The following is a 6,849-nucleotide window of genomic DNA, read 5'->3' as shown; positions in this document are numbered from 1 at the left end:
GCTAGGCATTGTTGTAAGTTCTTTATGAGTATTAATTCATTTAATCCTCACAACAACCTTACGAAGTAGGCACTTTTGTTATCCCCATTTTACTGATGAGACAACCCAGGCACAGAGAGTTTAAATAACTTCCTCATTGTCCCAGAGCTAACAAGTATCAGAGCATGCTAGGCATTGTTGTAAGTTCTTTATGAGTATTAATTCATTTAATCCTCACAACAACCTTATGAAGTAGGCACTTTTGTTATCCCCATTTTACTGATGAGACAACCCAGGTGCAGAGAGTTTAAATAACTTCCTCATTGTCCCAGAGCTAACAAGTATCAGAGCAAGGCTTCAAATCCAGGCAGACCGACCTGAGTCCATGATCTTAATACCACACTGCAGTGTCTCCATGGAGATATCAGGCATTAATAATAACAGGGGCTATTGTTACTCGCCATGTTCTTCCCAACTTGCAGGCTGGTGTCTTAGCCTGGGCTTTGCTGCCACTGCCGCCACTGGGATGTTGGGGCCCAACCACCAACCCCCACCACAAACCGATGGCAGCTAGAAATTCCTCCAAGCACTGCATCTTGAATAACATCTCTGACTCCAGTAAGCATATTTTCTGAAGCCACCTGGCAGGTTTGAGTGCTAGTCCCTTGATGTCAGCCAAGCAAGGACTCTAGTGCAGAGATGAGCAGGCAGAAAGCCAAGCTCTAACCCTGGTCATCTGCAGCTGTTATCAATAAAGCTGGTGGCAGAGGATGTGGACATCAGTGGTGACACTTTCATCTGAGTGCTGAACACAAAGCTGTCAGCTGGAAACACAGCCAGTGCTCTCGGGTAATTCCTAACTTCCTATCAGAAATAAACAAAACGCTCACCCTACTGAATTTCCCACTCAGATTCTCAGCTTGGCAGCCAGTCCCTAAAGCCTATCACCTAAGATAGCAAAGATATTAGGCCAGGCCACTGAACTAGAACAAAAGGGATGGGAAAGACCGTCCCCTCCCTGACCTCTGCTCTGCTAAGCGACTGATCCTGTGGGAATCCAGATGCATCAGGGTTTTGGGGGCTGGAAAGGGGCAGAGGCTGGGGTGTGGGGTGAGGGGAGGACTGAGGAGGAAGACAAAAGAAGGAAAAGAACGCTGAGTGAGCAGAGCAGACAAGCCCCTAAGCCCCCTTCCTGCTGTGGTCCCCCTGCGCCTTGCCGGAAGTCCCAGGCCCGCCTCAGCCCACTGACCACGTCCATCTCTGGGTGAGGGCCAATCCTGACAGCCTGATGGGAGGTGGAGGTGGGGGATTCTGGCTGAGGATTTGGAGGCTGCTCCCTGTGGGATTAAAACAGACAGCCCAGCTTGGAGCCGAGGTCGGAAGGCTGCCCCCACAGCCTGCCTGTGTCTGTGGGAAGGAACATCTCTGCTGACGTGCTGCTGACTCTACTCTCCTTGGCCTGACATGCCTCCCTGGTAGCTGTTGTCAACGTTTGGTGTCACGATGCGCAGCCTTCCAGGTGACGAAATAACTGTCTGATGTGACTTGACTTTTCTACCCAAATGAAAATGCCCTCCAGTTGTGATGTTGTGCCACTCTACCACAAATGTAGGGCTTTCAAGGTTGGCATTTCAGAAGCTCTTTTCTTCTTCCATGTGCTATGCTTGCTTTGGGGACATGTTCCATCTCTTTAGGGCAGGGCTGAGTACATCATTTGCAGGACCCCGTGCACAATGAGAGTGCAGGCCCCTCATCCAAAAGTCATTAAGCCTTTCAAGATGGCAGCAGCAGAGCGTTAACCTAGCGTGGGACCTTTCTGAGCTCGGGGACCTGCATGAGCCACCCGCCCATGAAGCTGGCCCTGGCGTGGCTTCTAAGAGGCTATGGCTCAAAGATGACACATCTTTAGTCATTTTTTTATTTTTGAATATGATAATACTATGTTAAAAATCAAAGCATAGAGATATTAACCAGTCATTACCGGATTTATAAAAATGTAGAGAACCTTAAATTTGGGAGATATGAACATGTATGCACCTAACTCATTAGCACTTAACTTTCTAATCCCTACTTATATAACCCTGGTTTTCTCCCATCCTCGAGTAGCATGGTGTTTCCCATCTGACAGCCTCCTCTGTGGCTCTGAAATGCCTCCTCCTCACTGGACCAGGGGTCATATAAGGATGTGGCAGGTGTCATATAACCAAGTCAATTGGACAGGATCAGTTCCCAGATGAAAGGAAGTTCATCTCCCAGTTGTACAACTAGAAAACAAGGGGCCAGAATCTGGGAGATTAACACATACATCAAGAGGAAGAAAGACCTTCCATATTTGCCAGGCAATTTGAGGTTGGAATTCCAGGAGGTTAGGGGCAGTTCCAGATCCAGACCCACCAGTTGCCTGGGTGGGGTCAGAAACACGTGTTCTCAGAGGATTGAGTTAAAGACTTCATCTCCCTGTTTTTCCTGTGGCTCCTACTCGCTAGCCCTGGCTCCAAGGGTAACCTTTGTTGACCTGAAAGATCCTAACAAAGGTTGCCAGGTTTAGGAAATAAAAATACAGGACACCCAGTTAAATTTAAATTTCAGATAAACGAGGAGTCATTTTTTAGTGTAAGTATTGCATAGGACATACTTATACTAAAACACTGTACATTGTTTATCTGAAATTCAAATTTAACCGGACATTCTGTATTTTACCTAGCACCCCTAGTCCTAACCTTGGCACCGCCTACCCCACCACACCTCACCTGACTCGGGACTGGCTTCTCACAGCTGTCAATGCTCCTAGATCCAATGCTTTCCTCACCAGCATCATCTAGCAGGTCTTGCTGGACTTGGCTGCTAATCAACCCCTCCCTGCCCAGCCTGCTGGTGACGGACCTCACAGACATGCTGCTGGAGAAGCTGTTAACCACCATGGAAGATGCCGGTGCCAGGTGGAGACTCATCCCTGACCTGTGGCCAGCTCTGTGGGGCCCCAGTACATTCCTTCCCAACTCAGCTCATCACTGGGCTAAGACTAGAGTGGGGGAGGGCCTAGCACAGGCTTGGCTCCATCACCAGCCTGCAGGGTGGGCTCAGGGTGGATTAAGGTTGTGATTATGCCCGGGGCTGCTTGTTAGGTTCTTTTCGTCAATTTAATTTCATTTTAAATCTCCCTTTTTGGAAATGAACATGAATAGTATTGAGTGTCAGGAATGTGTACATTTCTTTACCCTATGTCATTTAATCCTCATGACAATACTGGGAGAGGGGTAATATTGCACCTATTTTGCAGATGAAAAGAATAAGGCAAAACTAAGGTGCCAAAGCTTGAAATAAACTTGGGTCTTCTAAATCCAAATCCATGCTCTGTTACTGCACAATTTCATCAGTAGCCACCCAAGCAGAAACTTTTTAAAAAATTAATTAATTTATTATTATTACTTTTTACATTCTAAGATGTGGAGCAGTTGGGCAGAGGAGGAGAGGGGAAAGGGGAGAGCTATACTGTGGGAGAAGGAGGAAGGGGGTGTGGTCAAGGCCCATGACACCCCCCTAATTCCCACAGGGGAGCCCTGGGTGCTTCCAGCGGTAGCTCAGGCTGGATGTGGACATCAGGGGAGCCTGGCTGAGGATCCTGGCCCCCCACTGCCCTGGCTTGGGAGCCTGGAGCGCTTCTGACAGTGGATTTGTAGTCATTGCTGGGCTGGATGCAGACGTTGGGGGGATGTGGCTGAGGCCCTCGGCCCTATCCCCATCCCGGCTTGGGAGCCTGGGGTGCTTCTGGTCCTTCTAGGTTTTACAGGTGTTCTTTGATGGTGTCAGACCTTTACTCATTAATATCAAAACTTTGTCTCTGATCTGTGAGGTTTTTGTTTTTTCTTTCAGTTCCATTGGATTATCATTTGCCCCCACCACTTAAACTCTGCACTGGAACTAATTTGTTGTCCTTTGGTTACTTCTAAAATGGGGGGACTTCCTAAGGGAACCAGCACTTGAGCCCTGTGGTTGAGCTAAATTGCTGCTTCTCTTCTGACTCCCTGGGGAAGGATTTTTGTGCAGCTCAGGTTTTAACTGTTGACCTTGTAAGCACTTCTGAGTCTTGTGAGGTCTGGTACACTTGGGTTGTATGGAAACTGTCTGGGCCTGAGTCTTTTCAGCAAACTGCACCCCCTGCAGTTCTGTATTCCTGACAGTGGGCCTGTGCTGATTGGAGGGCAGATCAGTTGTCCATGCTGTGTTCCAATGTTCCCTTAGTGGGCCCGTCTCCCCTACCCCCACACTCCAAACACTTCCTATGGGATGGGCCATGTGCCAGTCCCTTGCAGTGACTCACTGGCCTCTCAGTGGCTCCTTTTTTCAGTTATCTGTGGCCCCTTGCTCCTGCAGATCCACAGGGAACGCTGTTAGTCATCTTTCTGGCCTGGGGACCACCAAGGCCCTCTTCTCCCTGCGGCCTCCAAGCAACTTCATATGCAGGGCACAGCAGCAGCTTTTGCCAGCTCCTGCTCCATGTGCTCACCAGGGCCAGCCTTGAAGGTGCCAGGGCTCAAAACAGTCAGAGCAGTTTTTTCTTTCTCTCACTGTGGCTTCTCCTGCCTTCATGAATTCCACAGGTCTCTCCTCCTCTTCCCCTGAGCTCCAGCGGCCCCAGCTTTGCAGTCGTTGCCTTTTAATAGTTGTAAATCGGTCGATTGTGGGAGAGAGTGACACTGGGGACCATCTATTCTGCCGTTCTGATTCTGAATCTGTCCAGGCAGAAACTGAATCCTTCATACCTCACTCTCTCTCCAATCTGATTCCTAAGTCTTTATAAATTTGTCACTGAACTCCTCTCAATACCATTGTGTTTGTTTCTTAGGGCTGCTGTAACAGATTACCACAAACTGGGTGGATTAAAACAACAGAAATTTATTCTTACAGTTTAGAAGACCAGAAGTCCAAAATCAAGATGTCAGAAGGATTAGTCATTTCTGAAGTCTCTGGGGGAAAAACTATAGCACGCGTCTGTCCTAGCTGCTGGTGGCTTTAGGCAATCCTTGCTGTTCCTTGGCTTGTAGCTGTATCACTCCCTTTTCTGCCTCTGTCCTCATGTGTGTCTTTCTGAGTCCCTGAACATCTGAATCTCCCTCTCCTCTCTCTTATGAAGACATCAGTTGTTGAACTTAGGGCCCACCCTAATCTGGTGTGACCTCATCTTAACTAATTACATCTTCAAAGACTCTATTTCCAAGTAAGATCACATTCTGAGGCTCTGGACAGATGCAAATTCTTGCAGGACACTATTCAACCCAGCAGAACTGCTATTTCTCTAGTCCAGACTCGGCACTGGACAGAAAGGAGGCTCTTGATTGTTTTTCTACTTTGAGGCTTTCCCTTCTCCAACTCATCCATTGCTCAAAAATTTGCTTTCGGAAAAGCAAGTCTGACCACAACACTCCCCAACTTAAAAACGGACACACGTCTATATGGCCCACAGTTGTGTTTCTCAAACTTGATTGTACAGAAGGAACACTCAGAGAACTTTTAAAAATCCAGATTACAGGGCCCCATTCTAGAGCTTCTAATTAAGGCGGCCTGGGGTGAAGCCCAGGAATCTGCATTGTAACAAGCCCAAGATGATTCTGATGCAGATGATGCCCAGACCATACTTTGGGAAAGGTCTGTTGGATAAAATCCAAAATCCTAACATGGCATTTAAGAATCCTTACAATCTGGTCTAATTTATGGTTTCAGTCTCATCGTTCAATTCTCCAACCCTAGCCAAGAAGCCTATCTCCAGCTCACCGGACTCCTCCCCTCCTGTGCCATACCTACATGGGCCATGGTGGAGTGTTAAGGATCAGGGCTCTGGAGCCTTACTGGGCAATTACTTAACCTTTCAATGCCTCAGCTTCCTCGGCCATAAGGCAGAATAACATTCTTACCACAAGACTGCCATGAAGAGAATTGCAAACTGCGTCTGGAACAGAGCCTGGCACACAGAAAGCAATCCATGAGAGTTAACCATCGTTACTTTTTATTTTTGTAGCTTTGCTCATTCTGCCTCTTCTTCCTGGGATTTTGTTCCCTCCTTTTATCACCTGGAAAATTCCTTTCATTCTTCAAGAGCCAGTGAAGAAGTCTTCATCTCTGAAATTATCCTGGATTCCCTCAGATCCCATTAAGTACTGTCTTCTTGTCCATCCCCCCGTAATTATTGCTTTATGCTCCTCGTTCCCACTATCTATCACATTGTGCAAGGCGATCACATACATTTTTATCTACGTTCATGAATTACATGAGGGCAGCTACTTTGCTGTAGGGCTTGGTATCATGCCTGGTGTATTTTGTAATTAAACTCATCGTCCCTCTTCATTCCGTAAAGTTGGATGTTTGATCTATTATTTTAAAATTGATCTTTGCAAGTTTTTTCTTAATTTAATTTAACAATTGTGCTATTAAATTAGCCTTTGTAATTAAACTCATCGTCCCTCTTCATTCCGTAAAGTTGGATGTTTGATCTATTATTTTTAAATTGATCTTTGCAAGTTTTTTCTTAATTTAACAATTGTGCTATTAAATTAGCCCTTCTTTCTTCCCACCTCTGCCTGCCAATTTCTCGGTTTTTTTTTTTTTCTTTCCCAGATTCTCCATGTTTCATCACTGTGGTCAGTCTGCAGTGACTAGCCTGGCAGGAGTGTTCTGCATTCCAAATGCTTGATTTGAGAACTAGGGCTCACCACCCACTCATAGACACAGTCCTTCATTCTGGCGGCAGGAATGTCCTTCCTCTGTTCTGTCTACAAAATCCACAGGAAGGCTGCCAAACGCTGTGCTTTGAATAGATGTGTCTGAATCTCATAAGGAAGTTTGGCTCCTACCAGTGGATGCTGGAAGCTTGTT

The 6,849-nt window shown here is 46.7% G+C and overlaps 1 pseudogene; it reads left to right on the top strand.

Moving 5' to 3' along the window:
• Window positions 1-542: 542 nt before the first annotated feature.
• Window positions 543-6,849, top strand: part of LOC103605985 — a 113,906-nt pseudogene continuing 107,599 nt past the window's right edge.

Source organism: Galeopterus variegatus, unplaced genomic scaffold (genome assembly GCF_000696425.1).
Source record: "Galeopterus variegatus unplaced genomic scaffold, G_variegatus-3.0.2 Scaffold6213, whole genome shotgun sequence".
Lineage (NCBI taxonomy): Eukaryota > Metazoa > Chordata > Mammalia > Dermoptera > Cynocephalidae > Galeopterus > Galeopterus variegatus.
This window is presented reverse-complemented; position numbering and strand designations above follow the sequence as displayed.